This window comes from Suricata suricatta, chromosome 2, assembly GCF_006229205.1.
Source record: "Suricata suricatta isolate VVHF042 chromosome 2, meerkat_22Aug2017_6uvM2_HiC, whole genome shotgun sequence".
In the NCBI taxonomy this organism is placed as follows: Eukaryota; Metazoa; Chordata; class Mammalia; order Carnivora; family Herpestidae; genus Suricata; species Suricata suricatta.
Genome location: NC_043701.1, coordinates 181,267,872 through 181,292,357, shown reverse-complemented (window position 1 = coordinate 181,292,357; position 24,486 = coordinate 181,267,872). Strand labels below are relative to the sequence as shown.

Here is a 24,486-nt window from a genome sequence, read left to right as displayed (position 1 = left end):
AGGGGACCTGTCGGGGGAAAGCGTGATTCTGCGTCCAGCCTTTGGAGGGGTCCTCAGGCTGTTCTCCGCAGCGGCTGCACTGTCTTCACGTTCCCATCGGCAGCAGACGAGGGTCTGCTTTCTCAACGTCCCTGTCAACCCTTATTATCCACACACTTAAAAAAAAAAAATTCCAGCTAACCTATGGGTGTGATGGGCAGGGCCACAGCTGGACCCCCAGGTGTCAGGACTCTGTGAAGCAGGTCCTAGGACCCCAGGAAGGATCGTTCCCCTCACTTGGTCCAAGAAAGGCCGCCTCACACTCCAGCAGACCCTCTGAGTTACGTGAGTGACTCTGAGGATGGTCACCCTCCTCCACCCTTTCCCACAGAGCTGCAGAAGCCCACCCCGTCCTGTGCGTGAGGCTAGCTCCTACTGGGGTCTCCAGCCTGGCCACCTCCTCCATCAGGGGCCCCGTCCTGGAGTTGCCAAGCAGGCAGCGACCTGCTAGACGTGAAATCCCAGTGCTGCAAAGGTCCTGTGGTCTCTCATATTGAAGAGCTGGCCCACAGAGCTGTCCTTTGTTTCCCTGTGTTTCTCTTACTGCCACTTGAGTTGCGTGTCACAGTGCCTGTTGTCATCACTCATGCTCTGGGTGCTTTCATCCTCTTAAAATGCTGCTCACAGGAGGCAGGTCTTCGCCCTCGAGGGCTGCTCTTTCATGTTACATCGTCCGGAAGCCGCGCGAATATTGACAGCTGTTACTGTAGAAACCTAGAACGTGACGCAGGTGTCTTTCTTCCCCGTCCTATTTTGGGGGCGGCCCTTACTAGGAAACACCTGTCACACTCCTGCCTGTGGTGCCCGAGCTGGGGACCTGGTCAGAGTCAGAGCGCTGGTTCAGGTGTCTGTTTGCCAGCAACAGAAACTAACAGCTGGCATAAAACCAAGAAAGGAATTTGCTGGAAGGGCGCGGGGTGGCTCACAGATAATTGAAAGGCTCACAGAGGGGCCACCCCGCCCAGCTGTCCCTGCAAGGACAGCCAATGCGGCTGCGGGCGGTGGGGCTGGGACTCAGCTGGGAAGCCATCTCACTGTCACTGCAGCCCACGTCAGAGGGTCTGCCTGAAGGCCACGTTCAGTTGCTCCTGCAGCAGGGGGGGAAGGGTAGAGGCAGGAAAGCCTGTGCCGTCCTGTGCGGGTGTGAGTGTGACTCAGAACTCGTTCAGCGACTGTTCGAATCCGAGGAAGACAGCCAGCAGGAAAGCACTGAAGGACCATGATCCTAAGTGCCCCCTGGATGCCCCAGGAGCTCGTTGGTCCCACGGAGGCAGAGTCTCAGGGGGTGGGTGGGCTCGGAGTGCAAGCCGGCACGTTCCCCTGGGCATTTTCTGCAAACTGCGTCTCGGACCTGGTGTGCCCTTGAGGCTCTTTGATTCCAAAAGCAACGTGCAGGCTGCTCTGGGGTCATGAGAATCATGTTCCAGGCATGCACACATTGGGGCGAACCGCATCCACACACCAGGAGCTCTAGGGGCCGGAAGGTGGGATGGGGGACACGGAGCCTAGGCAGGGCCCTTGCACTTTGGCCAGCAGTCAGGGGGTCGGGAGGGTGCAGACGTGTTTTTCTTTGTTACAGGTAAAAGCTAAGACTCCAGTGTCATTTCTGGACTTCAATAAAAGTGCAGACTTCTTTTCATGGGTAAGAAATAAATAACACATAGCACTTATTGGACGGGTAATCTTTACATTTATCTATCCCAGCAGCTCTGAGGCGTAGATGCCCCCTGCCCTGCTCCTGGAAGTGGAGGTCAGGAGAGGAAGGCGGAGGGACATCCGGGAGCCCGCCCGCGGCCAGGCGGCTGGTGGCCGCAGAGCTGGAGGGAGTCCAGGGGACCCGGCGGCAGAGCCAGCCTCCTGACCCCTTGCTGCCTCCAATTTGTTAACACAGAATTTTTACAGATGGTGAAAGACCTGCTGGTGTGGGCAGTGTGGTGGCGTCTTTGTGTTTGTGTCCAATTCTCTGCTATTAGGAGAGCATTCACTAAGAGCTCGGTACCGGGGAGGCAAGGGGAGGCAAAGGTGACCAAGACGCTGTTTGCCTTCAAGGTGTTGGTTCTGGAAAGGGCTATGTGAAAACAAACCCACTATGCTGAAGAGACAACACAATGCGTGAGTGCTTTCAGTCAGGGGCCATTTCTGTGTGTTGTGGGGCAGTGGGGGGCAGGAGTAGAATCAAGGAGGGCCCTAGGGAGGAGGCGGCCATTGAGCTGGACCTTGATGGATGAGCAGGAGATCAGCAGTTGGACAGGTTGGAAGCGGAGCGCCGGGGGCCGTTGAATGGGGAGAAGGAGGCGGGAAGTGGGGCAGTTGGGGTTGGAGATGGAGGGGGTTGGTTGCTGGAGACGAGATGGAAAAGTCAGGCCAGGCATGGCCATCTTTCTAGGCAATGTCCGTTAGTCTGTGTATGCCCTCTCTAGGACCGCAGGAACCAGTTACCGCCACTTAGCGCCTGAAGTAATACCATCTTAGTACCTTACACGTTCTGGATGTCGGAATCCAAAATGGGTTTCACTGGGCTGAAATCAGGTGTGGGCAGGGCTGCCGCATTCCTTGCATTCCTTCTAGAGGCCCCGGCGGAGAATCTGTTTTCTTCTCTCAGCTTCTAGGGGCTGCTCTGCATTCCTTGCCCCCTGACACCGTCCTCCATGTTCAACTCCATGTTCACAGCCAGCGAGAGTCCTGGGTCCTCTTCACAGGGCTTCTCTCGTTCTCTCTTCCACTTTTAAGGACTCTTCGGATTATGTTGGGCTCACCCGATAATCCAGGACCGCGTCCCTATTTTAAGATAAGCTGGTGAGCAGCATTGATTCTGTCTGAAGTTTTAATTTCCTCTGCCATGGGTAACATAGTCACAGGTGCTGGGGACCCTGGTGCGAACATTGTTGGCGGCCGTCACTCCACCGTGTCTTACCCTCACTGAAGGTTCTTTTTTATAAAACATTTTTTAAATGTTTGTTTATTTTTGAGGCAAAGAGAGACAGAATGTGAGTAGGGAAGAGGCAGAGACAGAAGGAGACAGAGAATCTGAAACAGGCTTCAGACTCTGAGCTGTCAGCCTAGAATCTGACTTGGGGCTCGAACCCACGAAGCACTAGATCAGGACCTGAGCTGAAGTCAGATGCTTAACTGACTGACCGCCAGGTGTCCCTCATCACTGAAGGTCTTTTTTTATTTTTTTTAATGTTTATTTATTTTTGGGAGAGAGAGCATGAGTGGGGGAGGGGCAGAGATAGAGGGAGACACAGAATCCAAAGCAGGCTCCAGGCTCTGAGACCTGACGCAGGGCTCAAACCCACGGACCGTGAGATCATGACCTGAGCTGAAGTTGGACACTTAACCGGCTGAGCCCCCAGGTGCCCCATCACTGAAGGTTCTTAAGCAGGGGAGTAACATCAGAGTTTGAGAAAGATGATCGTGGATGCAAGTTTGCAAACAGAATTGCAGAATTCCTTTTTCAACCCCTCATGTTGGACAAGACGTAATTCATTTTTTTGTAGTCTTATTTTAATGTCACATTATGATATTTACAGAAAAATGTGGAATGGCATATTTAGAAGTTTCCACGGTGATGTTTACTTACTGTGCTGTGCCCATATTATCCATATTTTGCTTCAGTCCGCACAGGATTTGATGTGACTTCCAAAAATGCAAGTAATACATGATGTTGGAATCAGTAGTTGAGGGAAACATAAGGGGGAATTTTAAGCAGAAAAGACATGAAGCAAGAGAGTTAGTGCATTGCTGACCGAGGTGGTTCATGAACTTGGCCCCGAGCATCCTGACCCACAGAGCAAAGAAAGAAACAGAAGCTAGCAGGAAGATAAATACAGGGTACTTCTCACCTGTGGCCCATGCCCTGTCTTCTCTGGGGCCGACCTCAGAGAAGGATTTCCGCTGCAGGTCCTCACAAGCTTGTTGTTGGTTGTTGCGAAGTTTGTCCTTGGGGAAGCTCTAGTGGACACCACAATGACCTTTGTACGAGCACCAGTTCCTCACGGTGTCTCTTAATGCGAGCAGATGACCAACACCTCAGCATCTTTCAGCGAGACATCCCACGAAGGGCCTGGGGTGGGGGGGAGTGTTTCAGTTATCTCTCGCTGCATTAAAACACCCAAACTTGGGGCACCTGGGGGGCTCAGTCGGTTAAGCATCTCTCTTCAGCTCAGGTCATGATCTCCCGGTTCATAGGTTCAGGTGCTGCATCCAGCTCAGTGCCGACAGCTCAGAACCTGGAGCCTGCTTCAGATTCTGTCTCCGTGTCTGCCCCTCCCCCGCTCCCACTCTGTCTCTGTCTCAAAAATAAATAAACATTAAAAAAATAAAGCAAAAACACCCCAAACTTCATGACACAACAGCCACGGTTGGTTCTCTCTCCAGGGCAGTCGGGTCAGCAGGGTGGTGGTGGAGCCTCCGCTCTCTGCCTCGTCTGGCCACTGGGCTGAGGCCAGAGGGTCCAACATGGCTTTTTCGCGGGTCTGCTGGCGGCACTGGCCATGAGCGGGAGGCTCAGCGGGGCTCTTGGCCAGGATGCTTTGGTTCCCCTAACACGGCAGCTGGCTTCCAGGAGAACCATTCTAAGAGGGAGGAGGAAGCTGTAGACATCACGGAATGAGGAGACCGCTCAAAGCCCAGCCTTGGAAGGTAGATGAGGTGCCTCCCGTCACATTCTGTGTCAAAACAGCCCCGTTTCGAGGGAATGGGAAACCGACTTCACTTCTTGACAGGAGAAATAGCAACAAATAAGTGGCCATTCAAAAAAATTATCTTTAGCATTTATTTATTTTTGAGAGACAGAACATGAGCAGGGGAGGGGCAGAGAGACAGGGGAGACACAGAATCTGAAGCAGGATCCAGGCTCCAAGCTGTCAGCCCAGAGCCCGACGTGGGGCTCGATCCCATGAACCTCGAGATCGTGACCTGAGCCGAAGCCGGATGTTTAACCGACTGAGCCACCCAAGCGCTTCAGTGTAGCCATTTTTAATCCACTGCAGGGGCCAAAATGGTGGCCAGGTGTGCAGGTCCCTGATCAGCTGACTTGAGGTGGGAATAAAATTTGGAAAAGTTTGAGGAATGATGAGTTTGCCTCGCCCTCTCTTTCCGGCATTCCCTACAAATCTCCGTTCCTGAAAATGGTGCTCTTTGTAAAAATCAGAGAATGGAGAGGTCAGAGGGCGCCTGCCAGCCAGGATGTGGACTGTAGTGTTCTGTGTTGCTGATTAAAGGAAGAGCTTGTGTTTCAAGAGCACGCGGTAGGATACTGTTCTCTTCCACGTTATCCTACTGTTTGGTGCGGATATTGGTTTTGTGGGCCACAAAAACATTGCTCATCTCACAAAATTGGGTCTCGTTACTGACAAAAATGCCAAGTGATCTTGGTGGAGGTGCATGGTGTTAACTAGGGTCTGGTTTCCCACACTCTCCCGTGTGGTCCTAAGTTAGTTAGGGTTGGTTGAGGAGCATTTGTGTGAGATTGGAAGGTTGTGATGAGGAATCAAACTCCATGTTTTTGATATTTGGCTGCTGACAGTTTCTGAGCCTCGCCCCTGCCTCGCCCCCGCCTCGCCCCTCTGCTCCACGTCAGGGTGAGCTGAGGAGAAAGCCAGGTGCTCCCTCCCTGTGGCGCTGGTGGGAGATTCAAGCCACCAAAGCCCTTGCCTGTGCTCAGGAACCCTTAGGCCAGCCCCACTGCAAGCCCTGGGTCCAGCCTCGCTTCCTGGTCCTCCCCTAGAGAACCCGGGGTGGTGTGAGTCATCAAGCTTTTCATGTCCCCTTGGTGTGAATGTGGCATCATCAGCCTTGACATGTCTCCCAAATCTGGGGGTGGGGGTCCACCTGCCTCTGCCGGTGACCGTAACAGGTAGAAGTGAAGTTGTCACTCGGTGATGTCTGGGGTCGCAGCTGGGATGTGCGGCAGGTGCTGCAGGTGCGGCTGCTCCTTGCTTTCCCTGCCCTCTTCCAGCTGTTTCCCCGACAGCTGGCGGGGGCGGCACCCTCCACGGCTTCTCCGCTTGCTCTCCAGACCTTCCTCGCCCTCTCCTGGTCGTTGGCCGTACCCGGCTTCAGGGGCACTGGGTGCTCACATGCGACCTCTTCTTTGCGCGTGTGGACAGAGCAGGCATGGCTGTCCCTTCGTCCTCCTATAAGGACACTAAACCCGTCATGGAGGCTCTCCTTCCAGGACCTCATCCAGACCTAATTACCTCCCACAGACCCCACCAGCAAACACCATCACGTTGGGGTGGCCTCAGCATATGAATTTGGGGGGGACGCAGGTATCAGTCCCTAGCAGCTCCCCACAGCAAGGGGGGGAATCTGAGGGCACTTGCTGTGTCACAGCTGAGCACGGATGTCTCGGCTCAGTATTTATTTAACACTCGGAAGCGCTGCATTCCGACGGGACTGTTGTGCATTTTAACTCTTGGTCACATCCACAGCCTGGCGACATGTGGGCGGAATAGATTCAAAACAGCATAATTTGGGACTTCAAGGCAAGAGAAAAATCAATTCTGTATTGTGGAAAACAGAATAAACTCATTTCTTGTAGCATCTCGTGGAGCCTTGCGGCGTTCATATTTACGCATTTTATCAACTTGTGATGTCTCCCAGAGAAGAGCGTCGTTAGCAATTCCGAATCATTAGTGGCCTTCTCATATGTGATTTGTTTTCCGTGGGTCTTGAAAACACTGATATTCTTGTATTTGTGTGTGTGTTTTCATTTGTTTTCTCCTGACTTATAAAAGCACGGCATACCGCTTTTTTACAAAATTGGGGAAATGACATGAAAGTATAAAGAAGAAACTTAAATCACCAATATGTCACTTAAAGATAACTACAGATGTTCCTTCAGATTTCCCAGTGTGTTTGAAACAGGCATGCCTCACCTTCTAGAAAAGCTGGTTATTCAAATATCCCAACATACACGTGACTTGGTGAACTTGAGAGGAGAAAGGACCTCCAAGGACATCTTAATTTTATAGCTGGGTAAACTGAGGCACCTACAGAGGAGAGCATGGCTGCTTGCGTCATGTCTGTATTTCACAAATTGTGCCACTTCCATACTGTTTTCTCAGCTTTATCAGAATCCTATATCCTAGTCATCACTTTCCCTAATGGCCAAGTCCCTTACGCTAAAATGAAAACATCTGCTCACGGACTGCCCCCAATTCTGTAAGCCCTCCGCCTCCCACCTTGTCCATGTCACCAGCAGCCAGTGGGGACTGAGTTAGGGAATGAAGTCTCTGTCTCCCTCAATCTCCTGCACGGACCTACTCATAAATTCCAAATTATGACATGAGTCGAAAAAAATCATACTGTCCTAGGATTTTCACTTTTTAGCTGTTTATTTTAAATAATTTTGAACATACTGAAGGGTGGCAAAGGTAGTAGAGGGCCCCCTTGATCCAGCTTCGCCTGGTGTTAACATCTTATGAAACCATAGAACGTTCGTTGAAACTAAGATGTTAGCATTGGTCCAAGGCTGTTAACCAAACAATGGGCTGGTCTGGGTTTCCTTGGATTATCCACGAATGTCCTTTCTGTTCTAGGATCTCCGAGGATCTCGGATCTCAGGTGGCCTTCAGCTCTTAGGTCTCCTTGGCCCCCTTCAATCTACGACACTTCCTCAATCTTTCCTTGACTTTCACAATCTTGATACTTTTGAGGAGTAGTGATCTGTGGTGTTGTGAAATGTCCCTTCATTGGAGTTTCCCTGATGTTTTCTTCCTATTTAGTTGAAGTTATGGGTTTGGGGTAAGAACACCACAAAGACCATGTGCCTTCCTTGTGACATCCTATTAGGGGGCACATGACACAGCATGAATCCTCCCTGACGATGTTGACCTTGATCTTTGGTTGAGTCGGCGTCTGCCAGCAGGGCCACTTTGCAGTCACCATTTTCCCTTTCCATATTCTGTTTGGTAAAGGATTCTCATTTTCAGGATCACACTGGTTGGGTAAAGCAGAGGCACAAAGGACCCTCCTAACTTCTTCCTTGCTGCTTCCCCCGCCCCCGGGTGAAGTCGGTCCCTGGGCAGATACCCGGCAGTGATCCTCAGTGCTAGCTGCACGCCTGGGGACGCATGGGTCCTTTATGAGAGCGGCGGTTCTCAAAGTGTGGTTCCTGGAGGAGCAGCAGTAGTGTCTCCTGGGAACTTGTTAGAAATGCCATTCTTAGATGTCCCTCCCACCCCGCCCCAGATCTGGGATTGGACACTCTGGGGGTGGAGGGCAGACGTTGATGAAGCTCTCCAGGTGATGAGAACCATCACAGAGTTTCTGGGGCTGTGTCCCAATCACTGGGAGCCGTTCAAAACCTCTCAGGTGATTCCAAAGGGCAGCCAAGATTGAGAATCATTGCTGGAGCCACGAGCGGATTTTAGGGCTCGCATCTCAAGCAGACTGGCCTCCTGCAGGCTGCTCTTCATCTGAATAATGGCTTTTTCTATTGTTTATGGCAGATTTTTCTTCATCTCTCTAATCTGTATTATAAAAGAGTAGAAATGTAATTTCCCAGTTAGCTTATATTTTACATGAAAAATGGCTAATTTGAATCAGACAAAAGGAAAGACATCTTTCAAAGGGTAATGACCCCTGTTTATTCAAATGGCAGCTTTCCAGTTTCATTGCAAGAGGAGGGAACAATTCATTTCTCCTAAATTGGTTTTCTTCAGGGTATCTTCCCCCCTACAAAGGAACACTTCTGAGAAAACCGCCCGGTTGGGTAGAAAAGAGACAGCCCTTCTCGGGTCCCCTCTAGACTGTAGATCACTGCCTTCAGGGTGTGATTGAGGATCAAGGCCTTTGCGGGCTTTGCCGGCAGATCTGAGATTCAAAATAGAAATACTAGGAAGGCAGGGCCTCCAGTAACGTGCAGAGCACAGAGATGTGCGGCACCGTGTTGCCCTTGACACTTCAGACGCCCCCCTTGCTGGCCAAAGGGGCCTTTCCAGCCCCAGCAGGGCCGGCACGTGGGGCGGGGTGATCCTCAGTGCCAGGGGCTGTTCTCCACCTTGTGGGATGTTTGGTTGTCTCCGTGGCCTGTACCCACCAGATACCACAGTGTGTCCTCCCATTGTGATGGCCAGAAGTGTCCCCAGATGTCGCCACGTGTTTCCCAGGAAGGAAGGACAGGATGGTCCCCAGTCATGAACTATTGGTTTTAGGAGACAGAGGTCACAGGGACTGTGGTCCAGTGCCAGCCCAGCAGGCTCAGTGGCCCTGCCAGTCATCTCTTCTGCATCTGGCCCCCTCCTGGGCTGGCCCTGTCAGCTCTGCCTTTGGAGCAGCCCCCAGCTGCTGTGGCCAGGCCCACCCACCCCAGACTCCCTTGTCTGCCTCTTTGACTCTGCATGTGGTTGTGGCAGCAGCCCTGGGGGCTCTCGGATCGGGTCATCTCCCAACTGTAAGGGAGAGCGAGATGGCCTCAACCGTCTGTGGGTGGACTTTAACCCTTAGGCTTTTGGAACTTGGAGGACACTAGAAGCCCAGGAGCAGGGGCCTGGAGGAGTCCAACAGCGGCCGTGCATTGCTCTTGGTTCCCCGGCACAGCTGAGTGAGGCACAGGGTCTTCTATGTTCACTTTGCCACATTTCCGTGTTTGCTGCCTGCTTCCCGAGGGATGGGTTCACTGTTTTCATAAGTATTTGTGATGCCTCTTTTTGAAGAGGGGCTCCTTTTATTAGACTCAGCAGAGTCATGGAATAAAGTCTTGAGTGCTCAAAATGATTCCAAAAACCATATCCCTCGTCTGTCCTGGTCTCTACCTTCCCTGGCAGCTCTGATTCTGCTGGACTAATGGCCACTGGCCTCTGCCGGTTTATTCAGTCCAGAGAGCTTGCGTCCTTCAACGGATTGGGTAGAGGGTCCCTGCTTGCCCATCAGGGCAGGAGCACATTTTTCTCTTGTGGGTATTTCACATCCAGAAAGAAGAAGACTTTTCCGAATAGGGAATTCCTGGTGCTTCGTCCTTACAGGAGTGAGGTGGGCAGAGCAAGTCCCACTGAGGCTTGGCTTTGAACATCCAGGGTTGGTGTAGAGGATGAGCAAGAGCCCTCCCTGCTTGTGTCTCCGAAGGCTTCGAGAGACTGTAACTCCTGGACCAGATGTCTGCAAAGGGGGAGATTCTGGAAGGGGATATCCAGGCCTTCTTGAGAGCAGTTGCTCAGGTCCTGCAGGGATGGAGTGAGAGGGGACGCGGCGTGTGGGCCCCTCAGCATCTCTCCATGATCTGTCTTCTCTGAAAGGTTAGGGCACAGGATTAGGGCATCTCCGACCTCCCTTTGCTTTGGGTGAGAGGGTTTGGCTTCTCATTTTATTTGAATGTGGGTGAGAACAAAAGGTGAAGGCAGGGAAACTAAGTGCAGAAATATTCATTTGGCGCAAGAGGGAGAAACAGGGCAAATAAAGAAGGTTTTCGGCACTTCTTTCTAGACTCAGAATGGCAACAACCAGATTTAACTTCCTCTGCCATTTCTGGGCCTGCCAGCAGTGTCTGAAGGAGTCACTGGGGATTGTGAGGCTGTGTCCAAGGTCAGGAGAACCCGTGCCTTGGTTGACTCAAAAGGTCTCAGTAGGTCCTCAGAGGACATGGTGGAATATGGCAGGTGGCCCAGAAATAGCTACAGAACAAAACAAACAAAATTCGTTTAAGGAGAGCTTGTAGATTGAGAGGCCAGAATAAGAGAGAGCCAGTGCAGAGTCTGGGAAGCACTGAGGGCTTCTTGAGGGTAACCCCTTATTTTCTACCCTGTGTGTTTGTAAAGGTAGTTTGCGACGTGTGTTGGTACATCCAAAGTCTGTGATAATGTTAATTCCCCAGTGATATAGAAACACTCTGTTTCTACCAGGCGTTCATGTTTGAGGAAGCAGAAGATAGAAGCCCCGGAGGGAGGGGAGCACGTGGCCAACTAGGCACAGGAAGAATGGCCCAGGGCTCAGCTGTGGCCCACACGCACATCCGCATGGTCTCTGCTGGGTTGTCTCCATCGATGTGCCCTTGGTCAGATTCGATTGGCTTCACCGGGTCCTTGGTTCTGGGTCTCCCAAGTTCATCAGCTGCTCTACTTCTGGGCACACACCCAGCTTCCTGGATGGATGCAAGTGCATGCAAATGCAGAACTGAATTCAGGAGAAGCATCCATCTGGCCAGGTGGTCTCCTGTCTAGTGATGTTTTCAAATCTGCGGAGCAATTTGATGTCCCCTCCCCCAATCCTGGAAGAGAGTAAATGCGGTCTTTAAAACGACCAGGAAGACTTGATCTGTAGTGAGCAAGTGCCTCTTGGAGTTCTTTCTATTTGTGTTTTCTCCCAGACTGAAGTCCCGGATTGACTAGCACAGCACCGCCCCCCCCCCCCCCCCCCCCCCCCCCCCCCCCCCCCCCCCCCCCCCCCCCCCCCGACTGAACTGTGAGCCACATCCCAACTGTAGAGTGGTCTTGGGGCCATCCAAGACCCTTACAGGTGACTGGCTGGGCCCATTCCTCAGACGCCTGGTAGGACAGCTCTCTCCTGCCCACCCACCTGTGACTTGGCCTACTTGGCCATTAGCGATGCTGATGGTGACCAAAGAGTGAATTTTGCCAGGTGGTGAATTTTGCATGAATTTTTTTTTTAATTTCTCAGAGTTTCCAAAACCTAAAGAATGTGTGCTTCATTTGAGTAGACTTCCAGTGCCAACTGTGGTATTTTTTTTTTTAACCATCTATTAAACACAAGTTTTTCCTAAATAAGTCTCATAGCAAATGATTGTAAGGGATAGAAACGTAGTGATGTGAATCATTCTTTATGGTTCCCAAATGAGCAGGTTATAGTGTCTTGTTTGGTTCTTGTGGCTTGAAAAGACTCTCCTAGGCCTCCCTTTAGGATCCTCTGATGCCTCATTTCCTCCAGGTATTGTCTTGGCTCCAGGCCTGCCCAGCCTGTCCTAGCAAGAATCTTCTGCCCCACCTCCCCCCATGTCAGACCACCATGGCCTGTGTTTGGTGAGAATCCCCCAGACTCTTGATGTCTTGTCTTAGGAAGTTTCCATCTGCTGAGCCCCTCTCTCTGCTCGGTCACTGTAATCCTCCACCTGTCCTTGTACTTGGAGGCGAACTTGATCTCTCCCTATTGCAGTAGCCTTGAACAAAGTCTTCCTTACTATTGTAACAAGCGTCTGTATGATTTTTCTTTAATTGTTGCTGTCTAAGGCAAGTAAGGCAAAGAGCTTTACTGAACCCCTGTTTTGCTGAAAGAGAAACCAAGGCCCTGGTTGTTCACTTCCACCGAACACGGGACGGTAATGGGTCTAGAGCCAGAGGGCCTTGACCTCTGGCTTTGCAGACCACACAATCTACCCTTGTCCCTTCAAGCCAGAGATCTGAATTTCCTTACTAGATTTTTCTCTGTGTGTCCAGGAAACTCCATTAGAGCTGTGCAGGGGGAAAGACACCGTCTCAGAAAGGGTAGGGAGGGGACAGAAGGAGAAAACAAATCCTTTGACCTCTGGGTAAGCTGCTGATTTAACCAGTTTTAGCCAGTTTCTGCTTCTGCTCCTGGAATTAATCTTTAGGGTGGGGCCTTAAACTTGTATTTAAGATGATCCCTAATGGCTTCCATTTATAGTAAGTAAAAGGGCATCTTTGGTTGGTGGTGTGACCTTGAGCGAGTTGCTTACCTCCTTCCTGCTTTGGCTTTCTCTTGGAATTAGCCAAGCACTAAGGCTAATTCCAGTTATGACATTCAGTGAGTCTAATATTCAAGACCACCAGCTGCCAAAAAGAGGGTTCAAGAAACAGGGACGGGAGAGAATCCAATTACTGACAGAATTTGGAGTCAAGGGCTCAGCTCCCTCTTTGGATTGTTCTTTCCTCTCTGCCTGTCGGTGGCAGCTCACTGGGCCGCCAGTCAGTCTGACTCCATGGCCGGTGGTTGGCCCTTCTGTGATGCCAGGTTCGGGGACATCAGAGGAGTTTGATCCTTAGCAGAAAGGTTGGCTTTCCGGCTCGTGCATGGCTTAGCATTTGCACATGACAGGCAGCCTCTAATTCATTTACTGATGAGAGAACTTCAAATCAGTCAACAGATGCTAACTGGATTTCAGGGGAAGACAGGACACAGACAAGGTGGGACACACCTCTTCATTCTATGTGAAACTGAATCTCTCACCTGTGCCCCAGTCTCGGAGTCAAGGGTGACTGGCCTCAATTCCACAGGGGAATTAATCTCCATGTGCAGGCCTGCCGCAGACATGACCTAGCTTCTTCCCTTGTTGCCTGAGCCGCCTGGGCAACCCTCCTGGGTCTTCCAGGGGGAGATTCTGAATCTTAACACCTGCCACCATTATAGTCATTGTCATAGGCTGTGATCATACACACAGCCCACTGGGAAGGAGGGAGGGACATGGTCTCTGAGTCCCAGGAAATACTTCATGAAGACCTGCTGAGTGGACTCTTGAATTTCCTGGAAAAACCCAGACCAGAGGAGGGAAGAGCAGAGTGGAGGTCCCAGCCCTCCCGGTGCTGCGGGGTGTGACCGTGGTGTCAGGAAAGGAAGGCTGCCTCCTTCCAGCTGTGTGGCTGTGCTCTCATTGCCTGACTTTTTTGAGACCCGGTTTCTACACCTAGAGCAGGAACCTTAGGAAAACTACACGAACAACTTTTGTGTCCATTTTCATGGAGCATTTTCTCGGAAGAGATGGGCTTTGATGAGGTGGCCTGCTGCACCCTGGACATGTACAGGATGGGCTCAGAGCCAGACAGACCCCTGTCCACCTCCGGACTGGGCGTCTGCCCTGGTGAGTGACCATGAGCATGTCCTTCTCTTCCTTGACTCACTTTACCTTGCCGTCAAGGCGGGGGTCGGGGGTTGTTGGACTGTGGTGTTAACCTCAGGTGGTTGTGAGCTACTCCTTGCACTGAGTTCTCCGCATGGTGTGGGACACACCCGTACGCCCGGCGAGTGTGAGCCACACTGTTGGCGTGACACCACCTGACTTTGGCTCCAGCTGCTTTTCCTCAAGCTTCAGTTTGATCTCTGAGGTTCCTCTCTTCCGCCAAAAGAGATGTTATTTTGAAAGTCTTTCCTAAAATTGGCTTTAATGAAGAGCAATGCATATTTACTCCTGAAAAGAAAAGTGGCAAGAAGAGTGGTCGCCGGCAGACCATGGTTAATGTTTTATCACCTTCCCTTCATGTGTTCTGTGTGTGTATAGTTTTGGTATAAAATTTATAGTTTAATTTTTTTTACTTAGACATTCCAGTTGGTTTTTTTTCATGTTATAGTTAGTACTTTTCCCCATTGAAAATACCACTCTTTTTCCTCATTTCAGATCATTTTCTCTGGATCTTTCCTCAGCAGGGTCTTGCTACAGTCCTGACTGGGACTGGGGAGAGAGGGCAGTTCCATCTGGGGGTCCATTTGTATCTTCTGTTGTCTCCTTGAGTTATTGTACTTTTAATCTACTAATCAGCATCCGTCCATGCCAGTTGATTTGAGAAGGCTCACTTATTTTTAAAATCACATGTTCTATGCACGTTTCAGAGAGTTATCAGTCTCTCTGAGTCCAAATTCATTCTTGAATCTACAGAGATGTTCTGAATCAGGTCCAGGCACAGCATGTTTTTGTTTTCCTATCTCTAGATGTCCCATTGTAACAGTTGATGTATTTGTGTGTTTGCTGGGAATTTAGAAGTTGTGGCTTCCTTAGTGATAGCGCTTTCTTCAAGATAATTTCTGCACCTGCCCTGGGAGGGGGAGAAGTCTCTGGTTTGATGAGGAAACACTATCTGTTGATTCAGACATGCCTGGAAGCTTCTCCCCTGTCATTCAAAAGTTGCTTTGTCTCTGTTAGCTCCCCTCTCCCTCGGTCCTCCATTTTCCATTACACCCCAAACAAAGTGTGCCAGGTAACAAACTGTGTGCTGAGGGGCTTTCCTCCATTTTGGTCCCCACAATTTCCTCATTGCTATGAGACAGCTATAAGAAGAAATAGGGAAATTGGTTGTGCTCCTTCTTTATATTGTTCTCCTTTTTAAAGTTTTTGGTTTTTAATTTGGAGAGAAAAACAGAGCAAGAGTGGGGGAGGGGCAGAGAGGGAGAGAGGGAGAATCCCAAGCAGGCTCCCTCCACTGGGCAGCACAGAGCCTGATGCAGGGCTTGAACTCACGAACTGAGAGATCACAATTTGAGCTGAAATCAAGAGTCAGATGCTCCACCGACTGAGCTACCTAGGTGCCCCGACTTTCTGACATTGTTTTAGGCATTTCCCTGACATATTTAAAATTTAATCTTTGCCCCCGCCCTCTATGAGAGTTATTGTTATTCCACTTTATTGATAAGTAAGTAGGCAGTAGGAGAGTCCACACTGAGGATCCATTTGTTCCTGGTTTCTGGTAAATCCTTACCCTTCTGGCTGTTTGATTTTTTAATTTATCCTAGGATTGCTTGAGCTACTGGGCTCCTCTCTTTGTCCAGCCTGGTGTGGGAGGGTAGGGGAGGGCTTGTGGGAGGAATCCCAACACACTGCCTTTCTAATCTCCTACTAGACTGTGACTCCTTGAGATTAGCTACTGGGGCCATACTTATTCTCTAACTCCAGCAGAAGAAGGAAGGAGAACCTTTACTGAAACAAAAATAAGAATAGATTGGCTGAACATTGAATAGAATATTTGAAACCAGGATTCTCTTGCAAATTTGGGCCATATGGTTCTTTAATATAAAGTTCCTTTCAACTTGAAAATTCTATTAGTTATAACCAAAGCATGAGTGCACTAAGCCTTGGAAGTTCCCGTCGTGAGGACTTGGGCTTCTTCTCAGAAGATAATTGGCAATGTGTCCCTGAAGCCCTCTCCAGAGGCCATTCATGAGCAGCTGGTAAATTAGAAAGAAAAAAGAAGGCAGAGTGTGCAAAACCGACTGCCTGGGAGAAAACGGTGGTGTTGAGAAAGAGGTGTTGAGGAGAGCCCCCAGATGCCTACGCGCAGCCTCGGAAGTCTCCTAGCCTGATTGCAAGGTACAAGCGTCTGCTTGTGAAAAAGCAAGAAAGTGGGATTTATGGTTAGAATAAAAGTGCATTCCTTGGATCCTGAATACATAAGGACAGGCAAGCCTGAGTAGGGTGTCCTGGCATATTTTCTCTCCTTTCATTTTTGCTGCCAGTCTGCGAGTTTCTGCTCTGTGCGTCCCCGCTTCTCTGGCCATCCCCATGCCTATGGTTGTGTCTCACCCAAAATGACGGTCCTCAGTCTTACCACCTTTCTAGTTGGTCGCTCCTATCCACTTGGCTCTGTCTCCTTGTCCCTGATCATAAAGCCTCCCTGAGGAAATCTGATTGGCTGAGCTTGAATCGAGGCTCCACCCCTCACCTCATCATCTGTGGTCATGTGATTTAAAGAGCTCTCTTTGGAGAGAGCAGCTCTCCGTCAGCTAGAACCTGCTTGAGAGGACTTTGCAAGGACAAATGTGGAGCAACCTTTGCAAGTAATTAGCATTCCCATCAACATTCTTACGGGTAGCAAAGGACTCACCACCAGTTTATTTAAAAAAAGATTCCAGGTCCTTTTGTATTTCATGAATGATAGAGTATTCTTGGTGTACCCTCTTCCTGGAAGGACGTCTGCTGTGTCCGGCACAGCAGCCTTGAACTTCACCTGTAAGCCCTGCTTTGTCTGCAGCAGCTTGTGGGGCTGTCGGGCAGCAGTATTTCATGCAAATGTCGCTCCCTCTTGTGAAGTTGTAGATTTTTGTAATTTAACACATGTGAGTGTTCATGTAATCCCCAAAAGAAGTCAGGTGAAAGAGAACAGCAAGATGAAGGAGACCAAGATAAACGAGTTGGCTAAGAAGAATAAGCTTCTGTTATGTTAGTTTGGTTGCTTTCTACACAGTGACGTGATTGATAGAACAAAGGCAGGACAAGACAAGATAACATAAAAATGGGGCTTAAGCCTATTAATCAGATTAAAGATCACAGGGTAGCAAGCATCCTGTGAACACAATTTGCTGAGATACAAGAAAACATAAAAATGTCCCCGTGTCCCCTAATAGACAGACAGGTGAGATAGGAAGGAAAGGAGACAGCAGTGGGGGAGCCGAGTGACAGAAATTGAGATGCCGAAGTCACGGTGCTCCGCCTCGCCTCGCACCCAGTAAACACGCAGGGTCTTCTTTGTCTCTCCCTCCTGTTGTCTTTTGCGACTGGGCTTGGGTCTGTGTGTGGGGAGAAGCGGTGGCGGACTCAGAAGGGTCAGTGATGACCGCACGATGAAGGGTGTCTCCTGAGGGAGGGTGGAACGCTGAAGCCAGCTTCTGTCCCCCCAAGAATTTCTTACTGGAAATGGTAACGGGCTGAGTGAAGACCAAGGGGAGTGCCCTGGTCCTTGAAAGCCAGCAATAAAAGTGAGATAGGACCGAATCAAGGATCATGTGAGTAGAATGCTTTAGGGTGGCAGTGGTGAATTCGACCTGAGGTGAAGCCGTGTCTGAGATTTATCTGCATATGGGCTGGCAAGTCCAGAGTCCGGTGGGCTTCGGGGTACTTTAACTTGGCCGCTTCCTGTCATCCAGGTCTGATCGCTCTCTGTGCCCACATCGGCTTCCTTGCGGTCAGCTTTGTCCCCAGGGGCGAGATGGCTGTAGAAATTTCAAACTTCACGCTCCCCTCCTGTTCCCTGCACGAGGAACGAGTGTCTCCCAGTGTGCCCAGGTAGGGATGAGCATCTGTCTTGAAAGCCACAGAAAATTCTCCCTTCAGGGAGAACCTGGGATTTACCCAGCACAGGAGGTGGTCAGTGGCTGGGTCTAGGGTGCTGTTGGGGGCTAGCCGGAGGCATGTTTTGAAGGCAGCGCCAGGCAGTGCCATGCACCTGGTCCCAGAGGCGCATGGTGCATGCTCCTTGAGAATAGGGGCCGTAAGATCAACCACAGCAGAACCCCTAATGGCAGGCTCTAATCCTGGTGGTGAGAGAGCCCACCCCGTCGCTGTGGGGCAAGTCGGAGAGCTTGGCGCCAGGAACAGAGTTGGCGGTGAGGTAGCAATGGCTCACCCAGGCCCAGCTGCCCACAGTTTTGCAGAGTGACACACAGTCCCAGGAGCAGCAGCACAAGCCCCTGGAGAGAACAGCGCATGAACTGGCCTTGACTCCCCTGGAGAAAAGGAAGAGGAGGGCCCCTGTGTTTAAACCTCAACTGCTCTTTTTCATTCGGGTTTGGTGGCCTGGTGGATGGGGGCCCACGTCCCACTGCCACTTGGGGGAGTCAGTGCAACTTGGATTAGGACACTCCCGTCCTGCCACCACCCATATCCTGCCCTGAGGAAGAAGCAACTCCAGTGATGGGAAGGGTCTACCTGCTCCCTGCTGGGGAGCAAGGGCCTGTTATTGAATTAATTAATTATTCATTTGTAGAGAGAGTGCGAGTCAGGGGAGAGAGGCACAGGGAGAGGGAGACAGAGAGAATCCCAAGCAGGCTCCATGCTCAGCACGGAACCCAATACCGGGCTTGATCCTACAACTCTGGCATCATGACCTGAGCTGAAATCAAGAGTCAGATGCTCAACTGACATAGCCCACCAGGCGCCCCAGGCCCATCTTTTAAGACGGAGTCTAGTCAATCATCCTCACCAGTAAGGAATTTTTAGGGCATTCCAGATATAGGCCCAATTTTTGTCTGTAAAGCATGACCATGACCTATGTTGTACTAATATCATTCTTTATAGAATGAGTTCTATACAGATATTTTAAAAGATGAGATAAAAGTAAGTCTATGTCAAGTTGCAGTCTTGTCTTCCGTCTCCCTGTGGACAACAGAATGTCTGTGCAAATGTCTAGACCACTTTGGAGACAAGTGTCCCAGACCACTGTTCCCGAACCTCCAGATTTTAAGAGCCTTGAGAACAGAGGCCACATTTTATAAACTATTTAAAAATCATAAAAGCCATTTACGAAAAGCCCACAGCTAATGTTATCCTCAGTGGGGAAAACCTGAGAGATTTCCCCCTGAAATCAGGGACACGACAGGGGTGCCCACTCTCACCACTGTTGTTTAACATAGTGCTGGAAGTCCTAGCATCAGCAACCAGACAACAAAAGGAAATAAAAGGCATCAGAATTGGCAAAGAAGAAGTCAAACTTTCCCTTTTCGCAGATGACATAAAAATATTTTTTTAAATGTTTGTTTGTTTAGAAGGAGCACGAATGGGGAAGAGAATCCCAAATAGGCTCCGCACTGTCAGTTCAGGCCGTGAGATCATGACCTCAGTCAAAATCAAGAGTCAGATGCTTAACTGAGTTAGCCACCCAGGGGCCTTTTAATTATGTTTAATGGTGGTAAAATATCCATAATGTCAGATTTACCGCTGGAACCCTTTCCAGGTGTGCAGACCAGCGGCCATAAGTGTGTTCCCACCGTGGTGCTGGTATCATCCCCGTCCATCTCCAGAGTCCTTCTCTCGTCTCACAAAGCTCCCTAACTGTTAGGTAGTGACCCCTCTCCCCACTTCTCCAGCTCCATTCTACTCCACTCTGTCTTCTGTCTCTGTGAACTTGGCTGCTGCGGGTACCGCAGCTAAGTGGGATCATAGCACAGTGTTCATATTGTACCCGCCTTACATCATCTGGCATAACGTCTTCACGAGTCCTCCACGCTGTAGCACGTGTCAGAGCCCCATTCCTTTTCGTGGCTGGGCAACATTCCACCCACATTTTCTTTATTCATCCATTAAAGTACATTAAAGTTTCTACTTTTGGCCATTGGGAACAATGCCTCTGTGAACGCCGTGTGTGAAGATACGTCTTCAAGATCCTGCCTTCAGTTCTCTTAGGTACATACCCAGCAGTAGAACTGCTCTTGGCCTCATAGGGTCATTGCGTGTTTCGTTTTCTGAGGACCCACCATATTGTTTTCCACAGTGGCTGCGCCATTTTACCTTCCCACCCACAGTGTGCAAGTCAAGAACTGTGTTTTAGTTAACATTGTATTCTGACTGCCTAGGACTGTACCCGCCGTCTGGACCTGCGGTGCTCAACAGGTGTCTGTGGAGCGAATACACGAGCAAGAGGCAGGATGGCCTCACTGAGACTCTGGTGGGCTCGGGGTGGGGGGCGGGGTGAGCTGTGTTGGCTTCGGCAGGAACAGGACAGGGCAGGCCTGGGAGGGTCTGGGGCTGTGGTTAACAGGAAGCTCGGCCAGTGGCTGCCCAGTGGGACCTGGTCTTGGACGCTGAGTTACTCATTTTCCAGCTCAGACACCAACGGTGTCCTTTTGTCAGAGGACTCAGTCTATAACTTTTAAAACTATTCTAGCTCATCCCGTTGGCTGGCAGGATGAATTCTTCACATTTAAAAAAAAAAAAACCTCTCAGAATTTCTATTTTCTTCCTTTCAAAAAGGGCACTGGACTGGTCAGGCCTTGTATTTTTTGTTCATTTGGTTCCCCAATAGAAGGCTCTTTTCCTTTGCTTAAAAATAGGGCTGTTATCCGATTTGAATTTTAACTGCAGGGTGAGGGACCCAGAGAAACCTTAGCAAACGCAGAGGGAAACCAAAGCCGATGGAGAGAAAGCGCGCCAGCAACCCGAGAGGGAGCACTTTGTGGTCTGCCCGCAGGGAAGAGAAATGGAATCCGAGATCTGTTTCCCTTTGGTGAAGTGGCTGGCTGGGGACATGGGCCAGGCAGAACAGCCAAGAATGAGGAGCCACAGGGCTGAGAGTCTGGGGGCTACACGGGGGAGGGAGGGAGACCGGATCTGCACAGGGAGGTGGCCTCGCCCATGCTGGAGTGCCCGGGCACAGGAAGTGGGCAGGGCAGATAGTGTGTGCTGGACACAGATCCTAGACAGACTCGTCCGGCCGGTTTCACTCTCCTGTTGGTGAGGATGCCACAGTTCTTGTTGTGCCCCTTGGGTGTGGCGGCCTCTCTGAAGGCCTTGCAGACAGTTCCCTGCAGTGGCTGGGGGAGGGGGGCTCCATCAGGTGATGGAGCGGGAGCACGTTTGAGGAGATAACTCAGGTGTCCTCGTGGGCTTCCTAGAGGTGAGGTCATTTCAAAGGCAGCGTAGAAATGGAATCCTATTCTAAAGAGGTGTGCGCTTTGCCGGATCATATCCAAACCTCTTAATGGAAACCTGTTGGCCCAATAAGGAGACTGCTGGAATGGGGGAGCAGTCATCCATTCAACAAACACTGCCTGTGTCCACCTTTAGTAGCGACGGGCCTCGAAAAGGCTCCAGGTACCCGGGCTAGCAAGCTTTGGAGAAGTGGTGGGAGAGGGGAGCTCACCATTAGGAAGCCCCCCCTTTTTAAAGGTTTATTTATTTATTTATTTAAGAGAGAGAGAGAGAGAGAGAGAGAGAGAGAGAGAGAATCCCAAGAAGGCTCCACGGGGCTCAAACCCATAAACAGTGAGATCATGACCTGAGCCAGAACCAAGAGTCAGACGCTCAACTGACTGAGCCACCCAGATGCCCTGTGAACCATAATTTTTTAGCTGGTGCCCAACAGTGATACTCAAATAGTGACACTCAAGGTAATGCCCAACACTGATGCCCAACAGCTCTGCCCAGTGGTGCCCAACATCAATGCCCACTAGCGCAAATGCTGCCTGGTCTATACTCATCCTTTCCCTTCACCTATGTTTGAACAGGGGCACATTATTTGAAGACAGTTATACTCCTTTCGCATGTGTTTAAACATAACACCTTGTGAAATTTTGTCAGGCTTCCATGCCCTTTAAGACCGGTTGGAATCAGGGGAAAGCCTATAGTGTGGCATTCAACCTCTTTGTAATCTGCCTGAATGTTTGACAGTCATTTATGGGGATGTCCCGAGGAGAGTGACACAGACCCTCAGGTGGGTCCATGGAAAGAGTTCCTTGACTTCTGAGTCATGTGAGCTGCTTTAAATGGTGCTTGACTCAATGTCCTGGGCTGATTCATGGCCCTTGGCAGTATCCTGACACACGGGACTCAGTTCTTAGTCCTGTACGTGGCTGCATTTGTCATTATGCTGTTGCACATAGCAAACATTTATTGGGATTCTGTTATGAGCAAATCACTGAGCCGGACCTTGGAAAGACCTAGTGGAGATTCTGATACTTATCCCACTGTGAGCAGAATGGGCACTACCAAAGTGTCCATGGCGTTAGAGTTCAATGTCAAGGGAAGGGCTGGTCACTCACTGAAGAGCCACCTGGGGAGGGGTGCGGGGGTCCCACAGGGGACTTGGGATCTGGCTCAGCCTGGGTTCTCCTGAGAGCAGAATTTAAGAAAGCTTCACCTGTGTTTGAACACAACAGAAGATAGCTGCATCCTGGGAGGTGCACCCCGGAAGCTGGAGTGAGCGGGGAGGTGGGGCAAGTGAAACTGGGAAGGGGGAAAGCCTGGGTCAGGACCACCATGGGGTCGGCCACCACCGGCAAGTAGCGTTCCAACGTGGGCCCTGCTCACCGAGCTTCAGGACGTGCGTCTCAGGCCTGCCTGCTGGGGTCTGCCAGCCCCCCAGCGCCATTGGCCATGGCGGACCTGCTGGTTGTGGGCCACACTTGGCTCCCCGGCCATAGTTTGCTGACCTCATATGCATTGATTGACAGGTGAGGTGGCTAGAAAATTCTTCTATTATATCAAATGACCCAAAAGGTAAATTGTACCGGGCCTATCTTACTTTTAGAAAACGCACGGAATATTACACGTGTTCATTTGCGTGTGTGTGTGCATGCGTGCACACTCATGCCCAAGCAATCAGTTAGATAGAACCAATTCTTGATAGTGTTTGAGAAGTCAGTAATCTGCCCATACTCGTTGTTGGTCTGTTAAGGATGACCCAGCTGGCCGCATGCATTTCCTCCAGAATGTGGGGAGGGAACTGCCATGGCACCAAGTCAGTGGATTCCCTGGGGGCTCAGAGAGAGGCCCTCCTCTGCCCAGGACAGGACTGCCCAGCACAGGATATGAGCCTGACAGGTGGGGGTGCAGGGAGAAGGCCATTCTCTCTCCATAAACGTCAGCTGAGGCCGGGGGTCGGTGCCTGCCACTCTGGAGTAAGGGTCAGAGTCTGGATGCCTAAGACTCCCCTGAGCACCCATCCACCTGCTGCCCCGATGCCAGGGAGGGATCCGGGCAGACCTGGGGGTTTGGTGGAGGCTGTGCCATCGGCAGGTGTTAGTCCTGTGGTTTCTTCTGGGCCTCGGGTACTGTACTGGTATATACCTCATTTCAAGAATCTGTTCAACACAGTCACTGAAAAACTAATTTATATAAGGACAAAAACATGGCCAACAGTAACAGCGAATGCATTTGCAAGAAGTACACATGGAGAAAGTAGGGTGTCTACACTCAGGTCACAGCCGGAGACTCGGCCATTTGCTGCCACAGCCCCACCTGGCATCCAGTTTTTGTGGGAGGGCAGTGACAGGTGGCCGACACTCCAGGCTTTCCTGTTGGGTGAAATTGCCCCAGGATGTAAACAGCAAATGGAGTTTGATGTTTCCTTAAAATCTCAACCATCGTCTTCACCCCCACTCTTGCCAAAATATTGTTTTGAAATGAAGCACAGTTTCTAACAAAGTCATTGGTTTCCTTTATTCGAAAATCTGTTCAGACATTGGAGAGAAAACATGAAGATGCCATTAACTGTCTTTAAATAACGTACCCCTTTCAGTGAGCGTGAGGGAGGGAGGTGTGATTTCTCCCTAAAGGTGGGTTGCTGTGGTCTCAGAAGTGGCCTTGAATGTGTAATGAGGGCCGTCGCCGTGGAGCTGAACCAAGTGAATGATGACCGATGGCTCGCCGACGGGGGAGCCTCGGGGGTGAACCGGCAGCCTTGTTTGTGCCACTGCTCCAGATTCCTCCCTGATTTTGCCACTGTCCCTCGGAAAGCTGGCAGACCTATCAAATTAGTTCAGTTTCCGACATCGTCGAAAGAAGGAGAAAAAGAAAATTTTCCATTTATAGGCCAGGAAGAGGGATGCATATAAGAAAACGTAGCTGACGCCTTGTCATTTCTTTCATCCATTGAGCAGGTACTTATTGAGCATCTACAAGTGATCGCTGAAATGAGCACACCTTTTCCGTCAGTACCACCAGTGCTATAGCCCGGCGCAGGGGAGTCACTTGTAAGGGAGTGGCATCCATCAATCAAACTTGCATTCCCTTCCTGACTGGTTAAAAGGCACAAGATCCTGTGATCGGCTGTTCTCTGTCCTAATGTCTTGTCCTGGAACCTGGCGGATGCGAAGAAAGGGGAGGAGGCATGCGTTGCCGCAGCCCTGTGAATTGCACACGTGTGTTTTGAAAAGACGATGAGTTAGAGGCACTCACAGCAAGCCGGGTCCTTTGAGAAGAGAGAAAACTTCAGCTCCCACCTGATGAGGGAAGCACCCATAAATAAAAATGCCATTTCCCCCAAAAGCGAAACCAAATTATGAATTCAGAAATTCATAGTCATCTGTTTTTATTGTTGCCTAATGCTTTCTAGA

General features: G+C 50.4%; 1 long non-coding RNA gene across 1 annotated transcript; it reads left to right on the top strand.

Annotated features, from left to right (window-relative positions):
- Positions 1–668: 668 nt before the first annotated feature.
- LOC115286005 lies at positions 669–24,382 on the top strand. The gene is made up of 3 exons (XR_003905811.1): positions 669–769; positions 1,619–1,681; positions 24,031–24,382. It is a non-coding gene; the product is annotated as an uncharacterized LOC115286005 (long non-coding RNA).
- The last annotated feature ends 104 nt before the right edge of the window (positions 24,383–24,486 follow it).